The following is a 24,215-nucleotide window of genomic DNA, read 5'->3' on the forward strand; positions in this document are numbered from 1 at the left end:
AGAGTTGGCCCGAGAATTGAACCCTGTGGCACCCCCATAGAGACTGCCAGAGGTCCGGACAACAGGCCCTCCGATTTGACACACTGAACTCTATCAGAGAAGTAGTTGGTGAACCAGGCGATGCAATCATTAGAGAAACCAAGGCTATTGAGCCTGCCGATGAGGATGTGGTGATTGACAGAGTTGAAAGCTTTGGCCAGGTCAATGAAAACGGCAGCACAGTATTGTTTCTTATCGATGGCGGTTACGATATCGTTTAGGACCTTGAGCGTGGCTGAGGTGCACCCATGACCAGCTCTGAAACCAGATTGCATAGCGGAGAAGGTGCGCTGGGATTCGAAATGGTCGGTAATCTGTTTGTTGTCTTGGCTTTCGAAGACCTTAGAAAGGCAGGGTAGGATGGATATAGGTCTGTAGCTGTTTGGGTTAAGAGTGTCCCCCTCTTTGAAGAGGGGGATGACAGCAGCTGCTTTCCAATCTATTGGAATCTCAGACGACACGAAAGAGGTTGAACAGGCTAGTAATAGGGGTTGCAATAATTTCGGCAGATAATTTTAGAAAGAAAGGGTCCAGATTGTCTAGCCCGGCTGATTTGTAGGGGTCCAGATTTTGCAGCTCTTTCAGAACATCAGCTGACTGGATTTGGGAGAAGGAGAAATGGGGAAGGCTTGGGCGAGTAGCTGTGGGGGGTGCAGTGCTGTTGACTGCAGTAGGGGTAGCCAGGTGGAAAGCATGGCCAGCCGTAGAAAAATGCTTATTGAAATTCTCAATTATAGTGGGTTTATCGGTGGTGACAGAGTTTCCTATCCTCAGTGCAGTGGGCAGATTGGAAGAGGTGTTCTTATTCTCCATGGACTTTAAATAAGTGCACTCAAGCTATCCGGAAGGCCAAAGTTAGTTACTTTAAGGAGCAGTTCTCTCTATGTCAGTCTAACCCCAAGAAGTTCTGGAAAACGGTTAAAGACCTGGAGAATAAACCCTCCTCCTCACAGCTGCCCATGTCCCTTAATGTTGATGATGTGGTTGTTACTGACAAGAAGCACATGGCTGAGCATTTTAATCACCACTTCATCAAGTCAGGATTCCTATTTTACTCAGCCATGCCTCCTTGCCCGTCCAACATTTAATCATTTCCCACCACTTCTAATGCGACTATCCCTGATGCTTCTCCCTATTTTTCCCCTGCCCCGCTACAAAGTTTCTCCCTGCAGCTAGTCACTGAGTCAGAGGTGCTAAAAAAGCTCCTTAAACTTGACCCCAAAAAACCATCTGTGTCAGATGGTTTAGACCCTTTTAAGGTTTCTGTCCCTATCATCGCCAAGCCTGTCTCTCCTTTCTGGGGAGGTTCCCATTGTTTGAAAGGCAGCCACGGTTCGTCCTTTATTCAAAGGGGGAGATCAAGCTGATCCTAACTGTTATAGGCCTATTTCTATTTTTCCCTGTTTATCAAACGTGTTGGAAAAACTTGTCAATAATCAACTGACTGGCTTTCTTGATGTCTATAGTATTCTCTCGGGTATGCAGTCTGGTTTCCGCTCAGGTTATGGATGTGTCACCGCAAACTTAAAAGAGCTCAATGATGTCACCATTTCCCTTGATTCTAAGCAATGTTGTGCTGCTATTTTTATTGATTTGGCAGAAGCTTTTGATACAGTAGACCATTCCATTCTTGTGGGCCGGCCGGCCGGCTAAGAAGTATTGGTGTCTCTGAGGGGTCTTTGGCATGGTTTACTAACAACCTCGCAAAGAGTACAGTGTATAAAGTCAGAAAATCTGCTGTCTCAGCCACTGCCTGTCACCAAGGGCTGTACCCCAAGGCTTGATCCTAGGCACCACGCTCTTCTAAATTCCCACAGGTGTGATTACTACCTCTGAGGGATTGGAGCTTGAGGTAGTCACCTCATACAAGTACTTGGGAGTATGGCTAGACGGTACACTGTCTTTCTCTCAACACATATCAAAGCTGCAGGCTAAAGTTAAATCTAGACTTGGTTTCCTCTATCGTAATCGCTCCTCTTTCACCCCAGCTGCCAAACTAACCCTGATTCAGATGACCATGCTACCCATGCTAGATTACGGAGTAATTACGTAATTTATAGATCGGCAGGTAAGGGTGTTCTCGAGCGGCTAGATGTTCTTTACCATTCGGGCCATCAGATTTGCCACCAATGTTCCTTATAGGACACATCACTGCACTCTATACTCCTCTGTAAACTGGTCATCTCTGTATACCCATCGCAAGACCCATTGGTTGATGCTTATTTATAAAACCCTCTCAGGCCTCACTCTCCCCTATCTGAGATATCTATTGCAGCCCTCATCCTCCATATACAACACCGTTCTGCAAATCACATTCTGTTAAAGATCCCCAAAGTACACACATCCCTGGGTCGCTCGTCTTTTCAGTTCGCTGCAGCTAGCAACTGGAACAAGCTGCAACAAACATTCAAACTGGACAGTTTTATCTCAATCTCTTCATTCAAAGACTCAATTATGGACACTCTTACTGACAGTTGTGGCTGCTTTGCGTGATGTATTGTTGTCTCTACCTTATTGCCCTTTGTGCTGTTGTCTGTGCCCAATAATGTTTGTACCATGTTTTGTGCTGCTACCATGTTGTTGTTATGTTGTGTTGCTACCATGCTGTGTTATGTGTTGCTGCCTTGCTATGTTGTCTTAGGTCTCTCTTTATGTACTGTTTTGTTGTCTTGTTGCGATGTGTTTTGTCCTAAATTTATATTTTATTTATTTTTTATTCCCAGGCCCCCGTCCCCGCAGGAGGCCTTTTGCCTTTTGGTAGGCCGTCATTGTAAATAAGAATTTGTTCTTAACTGACTTGCTAACTTAAATAAAAGGTTAAATAAAATAAAAAACAATTTCCTCAAACTCAACTCTGGACCTCGAAGCCAGTTCCACTGCATTTTTTCCATTGTTCCCCTTTAAAATCAGGGACTGATTTAGACCTGGGACCAGGTGTGTGCAAATTAATTATCAGGTAGAACAGAAAACCAGCAGGCTCCGGACTTCGTAGAGTAAAAGTTGAATACCCCTGTATCCAATCAATCAATGTCTGGTTGTGCGTGTTTGGTGGGGTGGGATCGCTTAAGCCAGGGGAGGCGTAGCTCTATGAATCCTATTTGCACAAAGTTATGACTTGGCAGGGAATACTATTTGTAGATCAGTGATTCTACATCTCATTTTGCACAAGTTGATCCTCTCCAACAGATTAAATCCCTGATCATCAGACGTTATAATAAATTAGGCAATTATGACAGCTAAAGGGGAGAGACTGAATCCAACCATGGAAATACAAAGAAAACGTAAAAAAACTAAAATCTGAATAATGCTTGAAAAAAATAAGTTTCAGAAGAATTCTTCCACCCAAGACAGTTTAGATAGGCCATGGAGAATTCGTTAGTTGCTTCTGCAAGCGTAAACATCAGTCTTGATAAAGTTGACAATCCCAAAATGCATGCATTCATTAAGACATAAAGAAAGAATGGAAGTACAGTCTCTAACACAAGTGGCCGAATAAGGAGACTGCACATACCAAGGGTAGCCACAAAACCACAAGACAAAGAGCTGGTAAAAAAAAACAAAAAAAAAACAAAGCCTCTCCATAATAATGGACGGTAACACTTTATTTGGATAGTCCAGCTGTCGATGCTCTACTGCAGGGCTCTCCAACCCTGTTCCTGGAGAGCTACCCTCCAGGGTCACTCCAACCCCAGTTGTAACTAACCGGACTCAGCTCACAACCAGCTAATTATTAGAATCAGGTTTGCTAGATTGGAGTTGGAGTGAAAAACTGTAGGACAGTAGTTCTCCAGGAACAGTAATAAAAAACTATATATTTCACCTTTATTTAACCAGGTAGGCTAGTTGAGAAAAGTTCTCATTTACAAGTGCGACCTGGACAAGAATAAAGCAAAGCAGTTCGACACATACAACAACACAGCGCTACACATGGAGTAAACAAACATTCAGTCAATAATACAGTAAAAAAAGTCTATATACAGTGTATGCAAATGAGTTAAGATAAGGGAGGTAAGGCAATAAATAGGCCATGGTGGCGAAGTAATTACAATATACCAATTAAACACTGGAGTGATTGATGTGCAGAAGATGAATGTGCAAGTAGAGATACTGGGGTGCAAAGGAGCAAGATAAATAAATAAATACAGTATGGGGATGTGGTAGTTGGATGGGCTATTTACAGATGGGCTATGGACAGGTGCAGTGATCTGTGAGCTGCTCTTACAGCTGGTGCTTAAAGCTAGTGAGGGAGCTTTGAGTCTCCAGCTTCAGTGATGTTTGCAGTTCGTTCTAGTCATTGGCAGCAGAGAACTGGAAGGCGGCCAAAGGAGGAATTGGCTTTGGGGGTGACAAGTGAGATATACCTGCTGGAGCGCGTGCTACGGGTGGGTGCTGCTATGGGGACCAGTGAGCAGAGATAAGGCAGGGCTTTACCTAGCAGAGACTTGTAGATGACCTGGAGCCAGTGGGTTTGGCGATGAGTATGAAGCAAGGGCCAGCCAACGAGAGCGTACCGGTTGCAGTGGTGGGTAGTATATGGGGCTTTGGTGACAAAACGGACGGCACTGTGATAGACTGCATCCAATTTGCTGAGTAGAGTGTTGGAGGCTATTTTGTAAATGACATTGCCGAAGTCGAGGATCGGTAGGATGGTCAGTTTTACGAGGGTATGTTTGGCAGCATGAGTGAAGGATGCTTTGTTGCGAAATTCTAAGCCAATTCTAGATATAATTTTGGATGGGAGATGCTTAATGTGGGTCTGGAAGGAGAGTTTACAGTCTAACCAGACACCTAGGTATTGGTAGTTGTCCACATATACTAAGTCAAAACCGTCCAGAGTAGTGATGCTGGACAGGCGGGCAGGTGCGGGCAGCGACCGGTTGAAGAGCATGCGTTTAGTTTTACTTGCATTTAAGAGCAGTTGGAGGCCACGGAAGGAGAGTTGTATGGCATTGAAGCTCGTCTGGAGGTTAGTTAACAGTATCCAAAGAAGGGCCAGAAGAATACAGAATGGTGTCGTCTGCGTAGAGGTGGATCAGAAAATCACCAGCAGCAAGAGCGACATCATTGATGTATACAGAGAAGAGAGTCGGCCCGAGAATTGAACCCTGTGGCACCCCCATAGAGACTGCCAGAAGTCTGGACAACAGGCCCTCCGATTTGACACACTGAACTCTATCAGAGAAGTAGTTGGTGAACCAGGCGAGGCAGTCATTTGCGAAACCAAGGCTGTTTAGTCTGCTGATAAGAATGTGGTGATTGACAGAGTCGAAAGCCTTGGCCAGGTCGATGAATATGGCTGCACAGTAATGTCTCTTATCGATGGGGGTTATGATATCGTTTAGGACCTTGAGCGTGGCTGTGGTGCACCCATGACTGGCTCTGAAACCAGATTGCATAGCGGAGAAGGTACGGTGGGATTCGAAATGGTCGGTAATCTGTTTGTTAACTTGGCTTTCGAAGACACTAGAAAGGCAGAGTAGGATAATTATAGGTCTGTAGCAGTTTGGGTCTAGAGTGTCTCCCCCTTTGAAGAGGGGGATGATCGCGGCAGCTTTCCAATCTTTGGGAATCTCAGATGATACGAAAGAGAGTAACATTTCAACTATCTAACCCAAACTTTACCCTAACTCTAATACTAAATCTAATCTTAACCTCTTATTTTTTGGTACTTATTACCCCCAAATGTAGTTAGTCGTGTCTCATCGCTGCAACTCGAGAGCCATGCGTCCTCCGAAACACGACCCTGCCAAGCCGCACTGCTTCTTGACACACTGCTCGCTTAACCCGGAAGCCAGCCTCACCAATGTGTTGGAGGAAACACTAAAACTGGCGACCGAATCCAGCATCCATGCGCTCGGCCCTCCACAAGGAGTCACTAGCGCGCGATGGGACAAGGACATCCCGGCCGGCCAAACATCCCCTAACCCGGACGACGCTGGGCTAATTGTTCGCCGCCTCATGGGTCTCCCGGTCACAGCTGGTTGCGACAGAGCCTGGGATCAAATCCGGGTCTGTAGTGCGGACTCAAGCACTGCGATGCAGTGCCTTAGACCGCTGTGCCACTCGGGAGGCCCTTTAACCTGTATTTCTATAGCGAATGAAAATGGCTACTTTTATGAAATAGGTCACATGTTCTTGGATTATATGGGAATAACAGGACTTTTATGTTGATAAGACACTTAACAAGTTAAATATTTAGGTTGATAAAGTTCGAGATAGCATAAGAATTTGGTGCATTAGGCTAAAGCGGCTGATGAGAATAATTGTCAGAAAACATTTCATTGAAGTCAATCCACATGGTTGGGAATTTATTTTAGACTAATTGGATAATTACGTTAGCGATTTATGGTACGCAGAGACATAATTAATTCACGTGGTGCGAGAAGACACTATAATCGGCCTCTAGAGGTTGGATGATCGAAAGGAGGGCTTTGATTCATTACAATGCCTACTATGAATATTTCACTGTATAAAAATGGGCCATAACTCTAAAATTAGCAAAGATCCCACTCCGGAACTTTGATATGACCGTATGTATAGAAACATTTGCCAAATCAACAGTGGTATATTTTTTTACATTCATATTTATCTTTTTTAATATATATATCTTAAATCAAAACACTACTCAGATTACAGAGAAGGCCGTAAAGCTTCATACAACAATTCTTGATTTGGAACACATACAGATGAAACATTATAGAGTCATACAGGAGGCCTGGGTAAGGCCAAAACATCCTAAATATGTCAACTTTGAATAATTATTTCTCAATTATGCTTTTAGATATAAAATGTCAAATATGTCAACATAAACTCAGCAAAAAAAGAAACATCCCTTTTCCAAGACCCTGTCTTTCAAAGATCATTCGTATAAATCCAAATAACTTCACAGATCTTCATTGTAAAGGGTTTAAAACACTGTTTCCCATGCTTGTTCAATGAACCATAAACAATTAATGAACATGCACCTGTGGAACGGTCGTTAAGACTCTAGCAGCTTACAGATGGTAGGCAATTAAGGTCACACTTATGAAAACTTAGAACACTAAAGAGGCCTTTCTACTGACTCTGAAAAACACCAAAAGAAAGATGCCCAGGGTCCCTGCTCATCTGTGTGAACGTGCCTTAGGCATGCTGCAAGGAGGCATGAGGACTGCAGATGTGGCCAGGGCAATAAATTGCAATGTCCGTACTGTGAGACGCCTAAGACAGCGCTACAGGACGGACAGCTGATCGTCCTCGCAGTGGCAGACCACCTGTAACACCTGCACAGGATAGGTACATCCGAAAATCACACCTGCGGGACAGGTACAGGATGGCAACAACAACTGCCCGAGTTACACCAGAAATGCACAATCCCTCCATCAGTGCTCAGACTGTCCGCAATAGGCTGAGAGAGGCTGGTCTGAGGGCTTGTAGGCCTGTTGTAAGGCAGGTCCTCACCAGACATCACCGGCAACAACGTCGCCTATGGGCACAAACCCATGTGACGATCCTCCCACTCCGTCTGCCGAATTCTCTCTCTTTGCTCTTGTTTTCCTTAATAGGATGTCGGTGGGCGGAGCAGGGAGGGTCATCAGCGAAATGGGACACACCTGGGCTCGGGTGTGTCCCAGGATAAATGCACCCCTTCCCCATTCATTGAGGAAACTCTCTCCATGCAGACACAGATTTTGGTTGTGGCATTTTTCTGACTGTTTTTGGTTGTTTGCGTTGGCACCTTTCAACACCCCTCATTATCACATTTATACACGCAACCACTCACTTACGACTGATTACACACACCATTGTTAATTATATTTAGTTTAGTTAAATAAATATATTTTGTTATTCCTCATCTCCACGTTGTCTCCTTTTTTGTTACGCACTTTGAGCCGGTTGGTGACAAGTGGGGGCTCATCTGAGATAATAAGGTTGGTTCCAAGACAATTTGGCATATAGCACTTTGTTGCATTATGAAGGACTAATACTAGTGTCGTTTGGCTTACGAGTACAGTGAGGGAAAAAAGTATTTGATCCCCTGCTGATTTTGTATGTTTGCCCACTGACAAAGAAATGATCAGTCTATAATTTTAATGGTAGGTTTATTTGAACAATGAGAGACAGAATAACAAAAAAATCCAGAAAAACACATGTCAAAAATGTTTTAAATTGATTTGCATTTTAACCTGTTATGGATAGGGGGCAGTATTTTCACAGCCGGATAAAAAACGTACCCGATTTAATCTGATTATTACTAGTGCCCAGAAACTAGAATATGCATATAATTATTAGCTTTGGATAGAAAACACTCCAAAGTTTCTAAAACTGTTTGAATGGTGTCTGAGTATAACAGAACTCATTTGGCAGGCCAAAACCTGAGAAGATTCTGTACAGGAAGTACCCTGTCTGACCATTTCTTGGCCTTCTTTGCCATCTCTATCCATTACAAAGGATCTCTGCTGTTACGTGACACTTCCTACGGCTCACATGGTCTCTCAGAAGGCGTCAAAAAGCTGAATCGTGGCTTTGCAGGCTCTGATTGAAACAAAGTAGCGCGTTTGGGTAGTGGCTGGTTACAGTACTGTGAGACTCAGGCGCGTGCCCGCGTCGACAGAATGCTTTGTTTTCTTTCCTCTGTTTACCTAAACGCAGATTCCCGGTCGGAATATTATCGCTTTTTTACGAGAAAAATGGCATAAAAATTGATTTTAAACAGCGGTTGACATGCTTCGAAGTACGGTAATGGAATATTTCGAAATCTTTTGTCACGAATTGCGCCATGCTCGTAACCCTTATTTACACTTCGGATAGTGTCTAGAACGCACAAACAAAACGCCGCTATTTGGATATAACGATGGATTATTTTGGACCAAACCAACATTTGTTATTGAAGTAGCAGTCCTGGGAGTGCATTCTGACGAAGACAACAAAGGTAATCAAACTTTTGTAATAGTAAATCGGAGTTTGGTCAGGGCTAAACTTGGTCGGTGTCTAAATAGCTAGCCGTGATGGCTGGGCTATCTACTGAGAATATTGCAAAATGTGCTTTCACCGAAAAGCTATTTTAAAATCGGACATAGAGTGCATAGAGGAATTCTGTATCTATAATTCTTAAAATAATTGTTATGTTTTTTGTGAACGTTTATCGTGAGTAATTTAGTAAATTCACCGGATGTTTGCGGGGGGTATGCTAGTTCTGAACGTCACATGCTAATGTAAAAAAGCTGGTTTTTGATATAAATATGAACTTGATTGAACAAAACATGCATGCATTGTATAACATAATGTCCTATGAGTGTCATCTGATGAAGATCATCAAAGGTTAGTGCTGCATTTAGCTGTGGTTTGGGTTTATGTGACATTATATGCTAGCTTGAAAAATGGGTGTCTGATTATTTCTGGCTGGGTACTCTGCTGACATAATGTAATGTTTTGCTTTCGCTGTAAAGCCTTTTTGAAATCGGACAGTGTGGTTAGATTAACGAGAGTCTTGTCTTTAAAATGCTGTAAAATAGTCATATGTTTGAAAAATGGAAGTTTTCGGATTTTAGGAGTTTGTATTTCGCGCCACGCCCATCATTGGATATTGGAGCAGGTGTTCCGCTAGCGGAACGTCTAGATGTAAGAGGTTAATGAGGGAAATAAGTATTTGACGTACCCAAATACTTTTTTTCAAGACATTGGAATAGTCCGGTTGGAATATTATTGAAGTTCTATGTTAAAAAGGCCCTAAAGATTGATGCTATACAATGTTTGACATGTTTCAACGAACGTAAATATAACTTTTTTTAAAACTTTGTCATGAAATTTTGGGCGCGCTTCCTACATTTGGAGTAGCTTACTGAACGCGCAAACAACAAGGAGGTATTTGGACATAAATTATGGACTTTATCAAACAAAACAACATTTATTGTGGACCTGGGATTCCTGGAAGTGCCTTCTGATGAAGATCAAAGGTAAGTGAATATTTATAATGCTATTTATGAATTTAGATGACTCCAAAATGGCGGGTATCTGTATTGCCTAGTTTATGTTTCTGAGCGCCATACTCAGATTATTGCAAAGTGAGCTTTCCCTGTGAAGCTTTTTTGAAATCTGTCACAGCGGTTGCATAAAGGAGATGGTTATCTAAAATTCTTTGAATAACAGTTTAATATTTTATCAACGTTTATGATGAGTATTTTTGTAAATCGTTGTGCTGATTCATCCGGCTGTATTGGAGGTAAAATGTATTTTGAACATCACGCGCCAATGTAAAATGCTGTTTTTGGATATAAATATGAACTTTATCGAACAAAACATACATGTATTGTCTAACATTGAGTCCTAGGAGTGTCATCTGATGAAGATCGTCAAAGGTTAGTGCTTAATTTTAGCAGAATTTCTGGTATTTGTGACTCCTCTCCTGCTTGGAAAATGGCTGTGTGGTTTTTCTTGTGTTGTACCTGTCCTAACATAATCTAACTTTATGCTTTCGCTGTAAAGCCTTTTTGAAATCGGACAATGCGGTTACATTAACCTGTTAGGGCTAGGGGGCAGCATTTGCACGTCTGGATAAAAAAAATGTACCCGATTTAATCTGGTTACTAATCCTACCCAGTAACTAGAATATGCATATACTTATTATATATGGATAGAAAACACTCTAAAGTTTCTAAAACTGTTTGAATGGTGTCTGTGAGTATAACAGAACTCATTTGGCAGGCAAAACCCTGAGACATTTTCTGACAGGAAGTGGATACCTGATGTGTTGTATTGACTTTAAACCTATCCCATTGAAAAACACAGGGGCTGAGGAATATTTTGGGACTTCCTATTGCTTCCACTAGATGTCACCAGCCTTTACAAAGTGTTTTGAGTCTTCTGGAGGGAGATCTGACCGAACAAGAGCCATGGAACGATGATGTCCCATTAGACACCTGGCGCGCGAGTTCATGTTGGGTACCCTCGTTCCAATACGTTATAAAAGAGTATGCATTCGTCCACCTTGAATATTATTCATGTTCTGGTTAAAAAAGGCCCTAATGATTTATGCTATACAACGTTTGACATGTTTGAACGAACGGAAATATATTTTTTCCCCTCGTTCATGATGAGAAGTCCGGCTGGCTTAGATCATGTGCTAACAAGACGGAGATTTTTGGACATAAATGATGAGCTTTTTTGAACAAAACTACATTCGTTATGGACCTGTGATACCTGGAAGTGACATCTGATGAAGAGAAACAAAGGTAATGGATTATTTACATAGTATTTTCGATTTTAGATCTCCCCAACATGACGTCTAGTCTGTATCGCAACGCGTATTTTTCTGGGCGCAGTGCTCAGATTATTGCAAAGTGTGATTTCCCAGTAAGGTTATTTTTAAATCTGGCAAGTTGATTGCGTTCAAGAGATGTAAATCTATAATTCTTTAAATGACAATATAATATTTTACCAATGTTTTCTAATTTTAATTATTTAATTTGTGACGCTGACTTGACTGCCGGTTATTGGAGGGAAACGATTTCCTCAACATCAATGCCATAGTAAAACGCTGTTTTTGGATATAAATATGAACTTGATAGAACTAAAAATGCATGCATTGTCTAACATAATGTCCTAGGAGTGTCATCTGATGGAGATTGTAAAAGGTTAGTGCATCATTTTAGCTGGTTTTATGGTTTTGGTGACCCTGTCTTTGACTTGACAAAACATTACACACAACTCTTGTAAATGTACTGTCCTAACATACTCTAAATTTATGCTTTCGCCGTAAAACCTTTTTGAAATCGTAAAACGTGGTTAGATTAAGGAGATGTTTATCTTTCAAAGGGTGTAAAATAGTTGTATGTTTGAAAAATTTGAATTTTGACATTTATTTGGATTCAAATTTGCCGCTCTTGAAATGCACCTGCTGTTGATGGAGTGCACCACGGGTGGCACGCTAGCGTCCCACCTAGCCCATAGAGGTTAAGGAGAAGTGTACCTTTAAAATGGTGTAAAATAGTCATATGTTTGAGAACTTTGAATTATGACATTTTGTTGATTTGAATTTGGCGCTCTGATTTTTCACTGGCTGTTGAATAGTGTAAACCGTGAGTGGGGCTAGCGTCCCACCTGCCCAAGAGAGGTTAAGCATTGCGCTGTTTATGACTTCAAGCCTATCAACTCTCGAGATTAGGCTGGTGTAACCGATGTGAAATGGCTAGCTAGTTAGCGGGGTGCGCGCTAATAGCGTTTCAAACGTCACTCGCTCTGAGACTTGGAGTAGTTGTTCCCCTTGCTCTGCATGGGTAACGCTGCTTCGAGGATGGCTGTTGTCGATGTGTTCCTGGTTCGAGCCCAGGTAGGAGCGAGGAGAGGGACGGAAGCTATACTGTTACACTGGCAATACTAAAGTGCCTATAAGAACATCCAATAGTCAAAGGTATATGAAATACAAATTGTAGAGAGAGAAATAGTCCTATAATTCCAATAACTACAACCTAAAACTTCTTACCTGGGAATATTGAAGACTCATGTTAAAAGGAACCACCAGCTTTCATATGTTCTCATGTTCTGAGCAAGGAACTTAAACGTTAGCTTTCTTACATGGCACATATTGCACTTTTACTTTCTTCTCCAACACGTTGTTTTTGCATTATTTAAACCAAATTGAACATGTTTCATTATTTATTTGAGGCTAAATTGATTTTATTGATGTATTATATTAAGTTATAATAAGTGTTCATTCAGTATTGTTGTAATTGCCATTATTACCCCCTCCAAATAAAAAATAAAATAAAAAATTATATATATATATTTTTTTTTATAATTATTTTTATATATAAAACAAAAAATTAAAAAGAAAAAATAGTAATAAAAGAATAAGATTTTTTTTTTAAATTATAAAAATAAATAAATAATCGAAAAAAAATAAAAATAATAATAAACAAATAAAATCGGCATCGTTTTTTTTTTTGGGGCCCTCCAATAAATCGGTATCGGTATTGAAAAAGCATAAATCGGTCGACCTCTAGTACCTAGGGGTCGCTCCTCTTTTGGTCGTGCACCAGACACATTTGATATTGTTGGGAACGTACGGTTGTTGCCTAAATTTAATGAAAAGGACCCTGAGACATTCTTTTCGTTGTTTGAGCGTGTTGCTGACGCTAGGAGTTGGCCTGATTCTGACCGCACTTTAATGTTGCAGTGTGTGCCGACTGGTAAAGCGCAGGAAGCATATTCAGCTCTTAGTGTAGCCGACAGTGTCAGTTATGATAAGGTTAAAACGGCTGTGTTACAGATTTATGAATTGGTTCCTGAGGCTTACTGCCAACGATTTAGAACTTTAAAAAGGGATGATAAACAGACTCATGTTGAGTTTGCGCGAGAATTATCTTCACAGTTTAATCGCTGGTGTTCCGCCTCTGCAGTTATGACTTTCCAAGCGCTGTGTGATCTGATTATGTTAGAGCAATTTAAAGACACAATCCCTGATCGTATATCCACGTACATTAACGAACGAAAAGTAGACTGTCGCTGAAGCTGCGGTTTTGGTGGACGAGTATGTTTTGACTCACAAAAGTGTCTTTGCAGAGCCCCGTATTCTGAGTGAGTTCGGAGATATTTGGGCCTCGCTCACCGAGATACTTTGGTTTACGGGCAGAGTTTCATTCAACTAGGGTTGAGCCTGACTCCCGTGGTAAAGCTGACTTTGGTCAAGAGTGTAACTACTGTCAAGGTTCAGGTCATTGGAAAAACTAATGTCCGGTTCTCAGGGCTTGGGGTAAATTCAGTACGTATGCTTACGTTAAATCTAAGCCTATGGCGTTAGCTGTGCCTGTTCCACATCAGTTCACTCCTGACACATTGTCTCATGCCCAGGGGCATGTGAAAGTCCATATTGACTATGTCTATGTTAGGAAGTAAGGACCTAGTGCCAGTGAAGATCCTGAGACACGTTTGTGTTGGAGTCTGTGTTACCCTTCTCTGCTGAGACTGATTCGGGGAATAGTGTTCTTATTAGGGGAATAGGTTTGAACACGGTCAGTTCCATTGCATAATCTGATGTTGGATTGTGGACTGGTGAAAGGTGAGGTTGTTGTGGGGGTGCGTCCTTCGTTGCCTATTGAGGGTATCGTCATTATCCTTGGGAATAACTTGGCTGGTGAGTGTGTATGGCCTGTCGTGTTTCCATCTCTAGTAGTTTCCACTATGCCGTCATTTGTAGGGATTCCTGATGAGAGTGTGCAGAGTTTCCCAGAGGTGTTCTCTGCGTGTGCAGTGACGCGTTCTATGAGCCGTGGCGACCTGGTCACTACACCAGCTAACGAGAATACAACCAAGAAGTCTGTCACTGCTTTCCCTGTTATCCCGTTATCTGTATCCCACTCTGATCTAATCAATGCGCAACGGACTGACCCCACATTAGAAGAGTTGCGTGACCAAATTGTGCCTGTGGAACAGTTGGGAGATGTCGCCCATGGCTATTTTCTCCAAGAGGATGTCCTGATGAGAAAGTGGGTGTCTCATGGTAGTTGTTTTCTGGGGGAGGTTTCACAGGAGAGCACGGGTTTCAGTCCAAATGACATTGTGTTTGGACATAGGGTGCGTGGACTTCTATCTGTTCTCCAGGATGACTGGAAGTCTCCCGAGCCCCCTCAGTCCCTGTTATCTTATGTGTGTGATTTCCAGCGACGCCTGTATGCCGCTGGTGAAATGGCTAAAGAGAAGCTATCATCTTCACAGGAGAGGATGAAGGGCATATTTGATCGCCGAACTGAGCCTCGTCACTTTAGTCCAGGTGACCAGGTTCTTGCTCTGCTGCCAATTGTTGGTTCTCCTTTTCAAGCCAAGTTTCAAGGTCCATATACGGTGTTGCGCCAGTACACTGAGCAAAACTATCTAGTTGCCACTCCAGAACGGAGAAAAGCACACCAACTGTGCCATGTAAATTTGTTAAAACCCTATTAAGCAAGTTCCTCTGAGACTGAACAGTGGGAGTCTACAGAGGAGAGTAAACCTGTTCTTTTGGCCGATACCGTTATTTCCCTGGGATCTTGTCATGCTAGGTCCGTGCATGAGGAAGATGTTCTTGGTCCCGACGATGGCATACTGCAGGGTCGATCGAAAAATTCAGAGACAGTGGATATTTTAGACAGCCTTCTCGCTCATCTACCTGTTGATGGGCGGAAAGAGATGGTTGGTCTGATTTGGAGATTTCCAGGTTTGTTTTCTGAAACACCTACACATACAAACTTAATAGAACATGATATTGACATTGGATATGCTGACCCCCTTCGTCAGCGGTTCTATAGTTTCTTCAGAGAAACTACGTTGTCTGGATGCTGAGGTCAGGTACATGCTGGAGAGTAAGATAGCAGAGCCTTCTTTCTCAAGTTGGGCTTCTCCCTGCATCTTGGTCAGTAAACCGGATGGGACAAACAGATTTTGTACGGACTACCGTAAGGTAAACAGTGTCACTAAGCCAGATTAATTTCCTCTTCCTCGGATGGAGGACTGCATTGATCAAGCCGGCGCTGCTAAGTTTGTGAGCAAATTTGACCTGTTAAAGGGCTATTGGCAGGTGCCACTGATGAGTAGGGCACGTGAAATCTCTGCCTTTATTACACCCTCGGGTCTGTACTTGTATTCGGTTATGAGTTTGGGCCTGCGTAATGCCCCTGCCACTTTTCAGCGACTTATGAACAGGGTTGTCTCCGGTCTGGCCGGGTGCGCTGCTCATCTGGACGATTGATAGAATAATTTGTATGTTTTAAGATAATGGCTAAAGTGTTCCACTCTGAAATTGTATAACAGTGTGAAATGTGTTAGAATCATAAGAAGATCATCTGAGGATGTGTGTAGCTGTTAGAATTCTAATACTTGGGTATTATATTCTTTTGGAGATATGCAAGCAGGGTGAAGTTGTAAAACAGATAGCAGAAAACCATGAGAGGTTTTCAAACCAAGGGACCCCAACGGGGGAGGAGAAGTGAAAGACTTGAGGAATGTGACAAGATTGATAGTTCTTTCTCTATAATGTGGTTAGTGGAAAAATACTGGCTGTTTGAACAGGGAGTAGCCTAAGATAAGGATTTGTGTGTATAAAAGACTGGCTTTGCTTTTAAGAGGCCAGAGTGCTCTCTGAATAAAGATTTGACCATTGCAAGCTGAGTCTCCGTCTGTATCTTTGAACTGGAGATTTACAACCTTCAGAATTCAGACAGAGATATTAAAATAGTTCAGTTAGAACATTGGAATAAAAATTCTTGTGACAACGATGTAGTGATATCTGCAGATACTTGGGAGGAACATCTGTCCCGTATTCAAGCCTTGTTCGACCGCCTAGCTGCGGGTCGCCTCATGATCAATCTGGCTAAATGTGAGTTTGCTCAGGCGAACGTTACATACCTTGGAAAGGTGGTTGGGCAGGGTGAAGTGCGTCCTGTTCGGGCTAAAGTGGTAGCTATTGATGCTTTTCCACCACCAACTACTAAAAAGGAACTGATGCGTTTCTTGGGAATGATTGGTTATTACTGTAGTTTTTGTAGGAACTTCTCTACTGTGGTCGCTCCCTTGACAGATTTGCTGAAAGCTAAGGCTGTTTACGTATGGTCTTCTCGTTGTGAACAGGCTTTTGTTGATGCAAAGAGGTTGCTTACCTCAACTCCGGTGCTGGCTGTTCCTCGCGTGGATTTGTCATTTACCTTGCAGGTGGATGCTAGTCATGTGGGGGCAGGTGCAGTTTTACTGCAAGCAGATGTGTCCGGGGTTGAGAGACCTGTTAGTTTCTTTTCCAAAAAGTTTAACCATTATCAGTTGAACTACTCCGTCATTGAAAAAGACGAGTCGCGGTTTTGTCTCACCAGAGGTGATGGTCGGATTCGCGGTTAACGTTGAAGGAATGAGCTTTACACCGAGGCCTGTACTCTGGAGCGGGATCGATTTGGAGGTGGAGGGTCCATCATGGTCTGGGGCGGTGTGTCACAGCATCATTGGACTGAGCTTGTTGTCATTGCAGGCAATCTCAATGCTGTGCGTTACAGGGAAGACATCCTCCTCCCTCATTTGGTACCCTTCCTGCAGGCTCATCCTGACATGATCCTCCAGCATGACAATGCCATCAGCCATACTGCTCGTTCTGTGCGTGATTTCCTGCAGGACAGGAATGTCAGTGTTCTGCCATGGCTAGCGAAGAGCCCAGATCTCAATCCCATTGAGCACGTCTGGGACCTGTTGGATCGGAGGGTGAGGGCTAGGGCCATTCCCCCCAGAAATGTCCGGGAACTTGCAGGTGCCTTGGTGGAAGAGTGGGGTAACATCTCACAGCAAGAACTGGCAAATCTGGTGCAGTCCATGAGGAGATGCACTGCAGTACTTAATGCAGCTGGTGGCCACACCAGATACTGACTGTTACTTATAAATTTGACCCGCCTTTTGTTCAGGTACACATTATTCAATTTCTGTTAGTCACATGTCTGTGGAACTTGTTCAGTTTATGTCTCAGTTGTTGAATCTTATGTTCATATAAATATTTACAAATGTTAAGTTTGCTGAAAATAAACGCAGTTGACAGTGAGAGGATGTTTCTTTAGGTCAACATTCCTAACTCCCAAGGAATATTCTAGAGGTCGACCGATTAATCGGAATGGCCGATTAATTAGGGCCGATTTCAGGTTTTCATAACAATTGGCAATCGGTATTTTTGGCAACCGATTTGCCGATTATAATTTTTTTCTATTTTTTTAAACCTTTATTTAACAAGGCAAGTCAGTTAAGAACACATTCTTATTTTCAATGACGGCCTAGGAACGGTGGGTTAACTGCCTTGTTCAGTGGCAGAACGACAGATTTTTACCATGTCAGCTTGGGGATGAAACCTTACGTTAACTAGCCCAACGCTCTAACCACCTGCTTTACGTTGCCAAGGTAAGTTGCTAGCTAGCATTAAACTTATCTTATAAAAAAAACAATCAATCAATCATAAACACTAGTTAACTACACATGGTTGATGATATTACTAGTTTATCTAGCCTGTCCTGCTTTGCATATAATCGATGTGGTGCGCATTCGCGAAAAAGGACTGTCTTTGCTCCGACGTGTACCTAACCATAAACAATGTCTTTCTTAACCTGTTAGGGCTAGGGGGCAGTATTGACACGGCCGGATAAAAAACGTACCCGATTTAATCTGGTTACTACTCCTGCCCAGTAACTAGAATATGCATTTAATTATTGGCTTTGGATAGAAAACACCCTAAAGTTTCTAAAACTGTTTGAATGGTGTCTGTGAGTATAACAGAACTCATATGGCAGGCCAAAACCTGAGAAGATTCCATGCAGGAAGTGGCCTGTCTGACAAGTTGTGTTTCATCTTGGCTCTTTTTATTGAAGACTGAGGATCTTTGCTATAACGTGACACTTCCTACGGCTCCCATAGGCTCTCAGAGCCAGGGAAAAAGCTGAACGATATCGAGGCAGCCTCTGGCTGAAACACTTTATCGCGTTTGGCAAGTGGCCGATCAGAGTACTATGGGCTTAGGCGCGTGCCCGAGTCGACCCCATGCTTTATTTTCTTTCGTCTGTTTACCTAAACGCAGATTCCCGGTCGGAATATTATCGCTTTTTTACGAGAAAAATGGCATAAAAATTGATTTTAAACAGCGGTTGACATGCTTCGAAGTACGGTAATGGAATATTTAGATTTTTTTTGTCACGAATTGCGCCATGCTTGTCACCCTTATTTACCCTTCGGATAGTGTCTTGAACACACGAACAAAACGCCGCTATTTGGATATAACAATGGATTATTTTGAACCAAACCAACATTTGTTATTGAAGTAGAAGTCCTGGGAGTGCATTCTGACGAAGACAGCAAAGGTAATAACATTTTTCTTATAGTAAATCTGACTTTGGTGAGTGCTAAACTTGCTGGGTGTCTAAATAGCTAGCCCTGTGATGCCGGGCTATCTACTGAGAATATTGCAAAATGTGCTTTCACCGAAAAGCTATTTTAAAAATCGGACATATCGAGTGCATAGAGGAGTTCTGTATCTATAATTCTTAAAATAATTGTTATGCTTTTTGTGAACGTTTATCGTGAGTAATTTAGTAAATTCACCGGCAGTGTTCGGTGGGAATGCTAGTCACATGCTAGTCACATGCTAATGTAAAAAGCTGGTTTTTGATATAAATATGAACTTGATTGAACAAAACATGCATGTATTGTATAACATAATGTCCTAGGGTTGTCATCTGATGAAGATCATCAAAGGTTAGTGCTGCATTTAGCTGTGGTTTGGGTTTATGTGACATTATATGCTAGCTTGAAAAATGGGTGTCTGATTATTTCTGGCTGGGTACTCTGCTGACATAATCTAATGTTTTGCTTTCGTTGTAAAGCCTTTTTGAAATCGGACAGTGTGGTTAGATTAACGAGAGTCTTGTCTTTAAAATGGTGTAAAATAGTCATATGTTTGAAAAATTGAAGTTTTTGCATTTTTAAGGAATTTGAATAACGCGCCACAGGATTACTGGCTGTTGAGTAGGTGGGACGCAAGCGTCCCACCTAGCCCATAGAGGTTAAAATCAATACACAAGTATATATTTTTAAACCTGCATATTTAGTTAATATTGCCTGCTAACATGAGTTTCTTTTAACTAGGGAAAATGTGTCACCTCTCTTGCAAACAGAGTCAGGGTATATGCAGCAGTTTGGGCCGCGTGGCTTGTTGCGAACTGTGAAGACACTTTCTTCCTAACAAAGACAGCAGACGTCGCCAAACGGGGATGATTTAACAAAAGCGCATTTGCGGAAAAAAAGCACAATCGTTGCACGACTGTACCTAACCATAAACATCAATGCCTTTCTTAAAATCAATACACAGAAGTATATATTTTTAAACCTGCATATTTAGCTAAAATAAATCCAGGTTAGCAGGCAATATTAACCAGGTGAAATTGTGTCAGTTCTCTTGCGTTCGTTGCACGCAGAATCAGGGTATACAGAATCTGGCTCGTTGCGAACTAATTTGCCAGAATTTTACGGAACTATGAAATAACATTGTAGGTTGTGCGATGTAACAGTAATTTTTAGACTTATGGATGCCACCCGTTAGATAAAATACGGAACGGTTTCGTATGTCACTGAAAGAATAATGTTTTCGAGATGATAGGTCATTAATATCAGAGTACGACCCTGCCTCACACAGGAAGCGGCGCAGGTCCTAATCCAGGCACTTGTCATCTCCCGTCTGGATTACTGCAACTCGCTGTTGGCTGGGCTCCCTGCCTGTGCCATTAAACCCCTACAACTCATCCAGAACGCCGCAGCCCGTCTGGTGTTCAACCTTCCCAAGTTCTCTCACGTCACCCCGCTCCTCCGCTCTCTCCACTGGCTTCCAGTTGAAGCTCGCATCCGCTACAAGACCATGGTGATTGCCTACGGAGCTGTGAAGGGAACGGCACCTCCATACCTTCAGGCTCTGATCAGGCCCTACACCCAAACAAGGGCACTGCGTTCATCCACCACTGGCCTGCTGGCCCCCCTACCTCTGAGGAAGCACAGTTCCCACTCAGCCCAGTCAAAACTGTTCGCTGCTCTGGCACCCCAATGGTGGAACAAGCTCCCTCACGACGCCAGGACAGCGGAGTCAATCACCACCTTCCGGAGACACCTGAAACCCCACCTCTTTAAGGAATACCTAGGATAGGATAAAGTAATCCTTCTAACCCCCCCTTAAAAGATTTAGATGCACTATTGTAAAGTGGTTGTTCCACTGGATATCATAAGGTGAATGCACCATTTTGTAAGTCGCTCTGGATAAGAGCGTCTGCTAAATGACTTAAATGTAATGTAATGTAATGTAATGTAATATGGTCAAATCCGGAAACTAAGGTTTATTATATTATAGTTAAGTCTATGATTTGATATTTGATAGAGCAGTCTGACTGAGCGGTGGTAGGCAGCAGCAGGCTCGTAATAGTCAAAGGTATATGGTTTAGAGAGAAATAGTCGACGCGTCATAATTCCTGTAATAACTTGCGGCTAAACTTGAAAGGGGTTCCTTCGTTATTTACATTTACATTTTAGTCATTTAGCAGACGCTCTTATCCAGAGCGACTTACAGTAGTGAATGCATACATTTCAATTAATTTCATACTTTTTTTTTTCTCCCGTACTGGCCCCCCGTTCATGTCTTCCATAGAGAATGTCTTGATCTACTTCAAATAAGGTCTGTGTTTTGTGCTTAAACCGCCTCGGCGTTTTGATACCCGTGTAAATCTCACTAGGTAACGTTTGTCAACATATTTTCATAAATCCCCTCTACAATTTTTTTTATCTTCGCTTATATTGATCAGAGTTATATCCTATGGATATCTACACAGTTATAAAATTAGCAAGGTGGTGTAAGCCTAAACCAAACACAGACCTTATTTTAAGTTAATCTAAAAATATCCTATGGAATAAATGAAGGAACCGCTTTTGCTAGAAGGTGTCATGGGAATTGTGACTCGCACTTTGGTAGTCAATTCTTACCATGCCCATTATTAAAATAGGATTTCCTGCATATAGAAATTACAGTTGTTGTTTTCAGCATTCATCACAGGTAACTTAAACTCTATTTTTATTATTCAAACAGTTGAGAGTATTTGTCTCCTAAGCAGACTCTTCAGTATCGTTGTCACTTCAGAGCTGTGTGTGTGTGTGTACACACACACACACACACACACACACACACACACACACACACCAAAAACAAAAATTAACAAAAAATAAAATTAAAATAAATTTTAAAAAAATAATAATAAAAAAAAACAAAAATAACAACAAAAAAAAATCGGCAGATTCAATCGGTAGCGCCTTTTTTGGCCCTCCAATAATCGGTATCGGCGTCGAAAAATCATAATCGGTCGACCTCTAGAATAGTCTTTGTATTATATTGTGAAAATCCCTAAAATATGATATTTCTCTGTCTTGTTTTTTTTACCCTCACTGCATATGTGAGTAATATCGTATGATGTTAGATTGCACCTCGAACGTGATAAACACTGCCAAAATGAAAAAGAGTGATGAGTGTGTGTGTGTGTATACATATTTGTGGAAGTGAGAGTGGCGCGAGTTTGTGTGTATGTGCTCACTGTTTCCCATAAGCACCGTCCGTCGGCTAAATAGCCGATAACTCATTGTAAGCCAGCTACTTTTTAAAATGAACTAGGCTTCTTTTCATTTAAAATGTGTAATTCTCTAGTCAAATAAAGTCCATATAGCCTTCTCCCGCTAGAATGAACAATATGCACACAGATAGATCAATGAGTGAGTTAGTTATAAAAAGTATTTGATATGCATCTTCTAGTGATCTATTTAGAGGACAGGCGCATGTCAATCACAAAGTGAGCGATGACAGGAAAACTGCTGGTTTGTCAGTCTGCCGACTGTCCCTCTCGGTACCCGTGTTATTGCTGTACGCTGTGGTCTCCAGTGAATTAATTTACACGGCCCATGTAATGCGAGTGGTAACGATTAGTTGAAATCCACTTACTGTTTTGTGGCACATTAATTTATTATTTAATTTTGCGTGTTTCATAGGCCTACACAGCCACAGAGGCTATTTACTGTGCTTTGATGATCGAAGAGCTTGTGTTGACTAGTTTATAAAAGGTGTCCATCTGACTGAATAAAGTCAATCTCCTATATATCTTTGCTATTCATAAATCATACAACGTAGTTATGTCAATGGTATCGCATCGGAACATGTAAACCAAAGATCTTGTTTGCTTTTTGGCAATTATATGTAGACAAATTATGTATTGACAATGGAGTAGTCAACTGCGGCATTCTGTGTAGCAAAGCCCATGTTTAACACCATACTTCTAGGTCTATTCATTGGCACCTGACTTCATATAAAATGTGGGGGTGCACAATCTGGCAGAGGTCTGGGAATCCTCCCTCTGAAAATGTTTGCATTTAAAAACATTTTTCCTGCAATTGTATATTGTTTCCCAACAGAGAATCCAAGTTTACTTGAGAGAACACAACCTTTTTTCTTAATTTTTTGCAACAAACTAAATTGAGTAGACTAGATATAGTTTACCACAATAAATTAAATTGAAAGAGTAGATTAGTAATCTAGTCAGAAAAACTAGTCTAATCTACCACCTTCCCTCAAAGTCCCACCCACAGTGAATGGCTGACAGGCCAAACTTTTAAAAAGATAGGGTAAGGAAATAATGTAATTTCAGTGAACTAAGTGAAATAGCAATGCCAATAAAATACATCATTGTGGCAATTCATATCTTGCTGTAAAACTATAAACTCAAGAGAAGACACGTTTAATTTTAAATAAGGTTCTTACATAAAATAGTTCTGATTATATAGGCCTAGAAGATATCCAAAACCACCACCACACTAAATTCCTACATTTTCAGTCATTTAAATTATAAAGTAATGTCTTTCTACTCAATACAACAACTACTTTTAACAATCTGGGAGGTAAAGTCATTAAAGTATTCAATAATTTAGCTGTGTATTTAGGATGGAACACCCCCCCCCCTCCCCGGGGGACTACTCCATGTACGGAAAACACTGTACTGTGAGGGCATCATGCTGGACACTGTGCCCATCAGGATTTAGCCAGAGGGGCTCAGGCCTGGTCTCCTCTGTGACAGCAGAGCCAGTCTCACTCTCTCCCTCACATGGTTGGCCTACTTACTGCACTGCTCAAAGCCCCTCAGCTACACCAACATCTCCCCATCTCACAAACAGGTCCAACAAATAGAACCTTAAGTCAATATTAAAACGTACTGTGACAACATGAAACTGGTATCAGGCACACAACGGGTACAGGACAAGGGCACAGGTTGAATATGGGTCATTCAGAATATTACACATCAGTCATAGCATGTCCATTTGAAGTGCATGATTGAACTAATAGACACAATGAGGATGTTTCAGAATCCGAATATTTAGGAAAGTCAGCTGGCTCACTTGTTGACCCTGCCTGCTTTGTGAAATCTCCCCCATCTGTCCAATGCATCTCCATGAGGGAAAATAGTCTTTGGAATCATATGGTATCATGTAAACATTCTCATAAGGCCTCAGTTTTTTGCTTGGAGGGAGGGGGTGAAAGGGCAGTTGGGAAGATGGAGACTAGAGCTGGGACAATACCAGTATCGCGTCACTCGTTAGTATCGTGGCAAGGAAACAAAACACGAAGCGGGTTTAACTTATTT

General features: G+C 41.8%; 1 pseudogene; it reads right to left on the bottom strand.

The window, feature by feature from the left end:
- LOC106603632 (probable ATP-dependent RNA helicase DDX10) overlaps positions 1–24,215 on the bottom strand; it is an 81,801-nt pseudogene that overhangs the window by 44,311 nt on the left and 13,275 nt on the right.

This window comes from Salmo salar, chromosome ssa04 (assembly GCF_905237065.1).
Source record: "Salmo salar chromosome ssa04, Ssal_v3.1, whole genome shotgun sequence".
Classification (NCBI taxonomy): domain Eukaryota; kingdom Metazoa; phylum Chordata; class Actinopteri; order Salmoniformes; family Salmonidae; genus Salmo; species Salmo salar.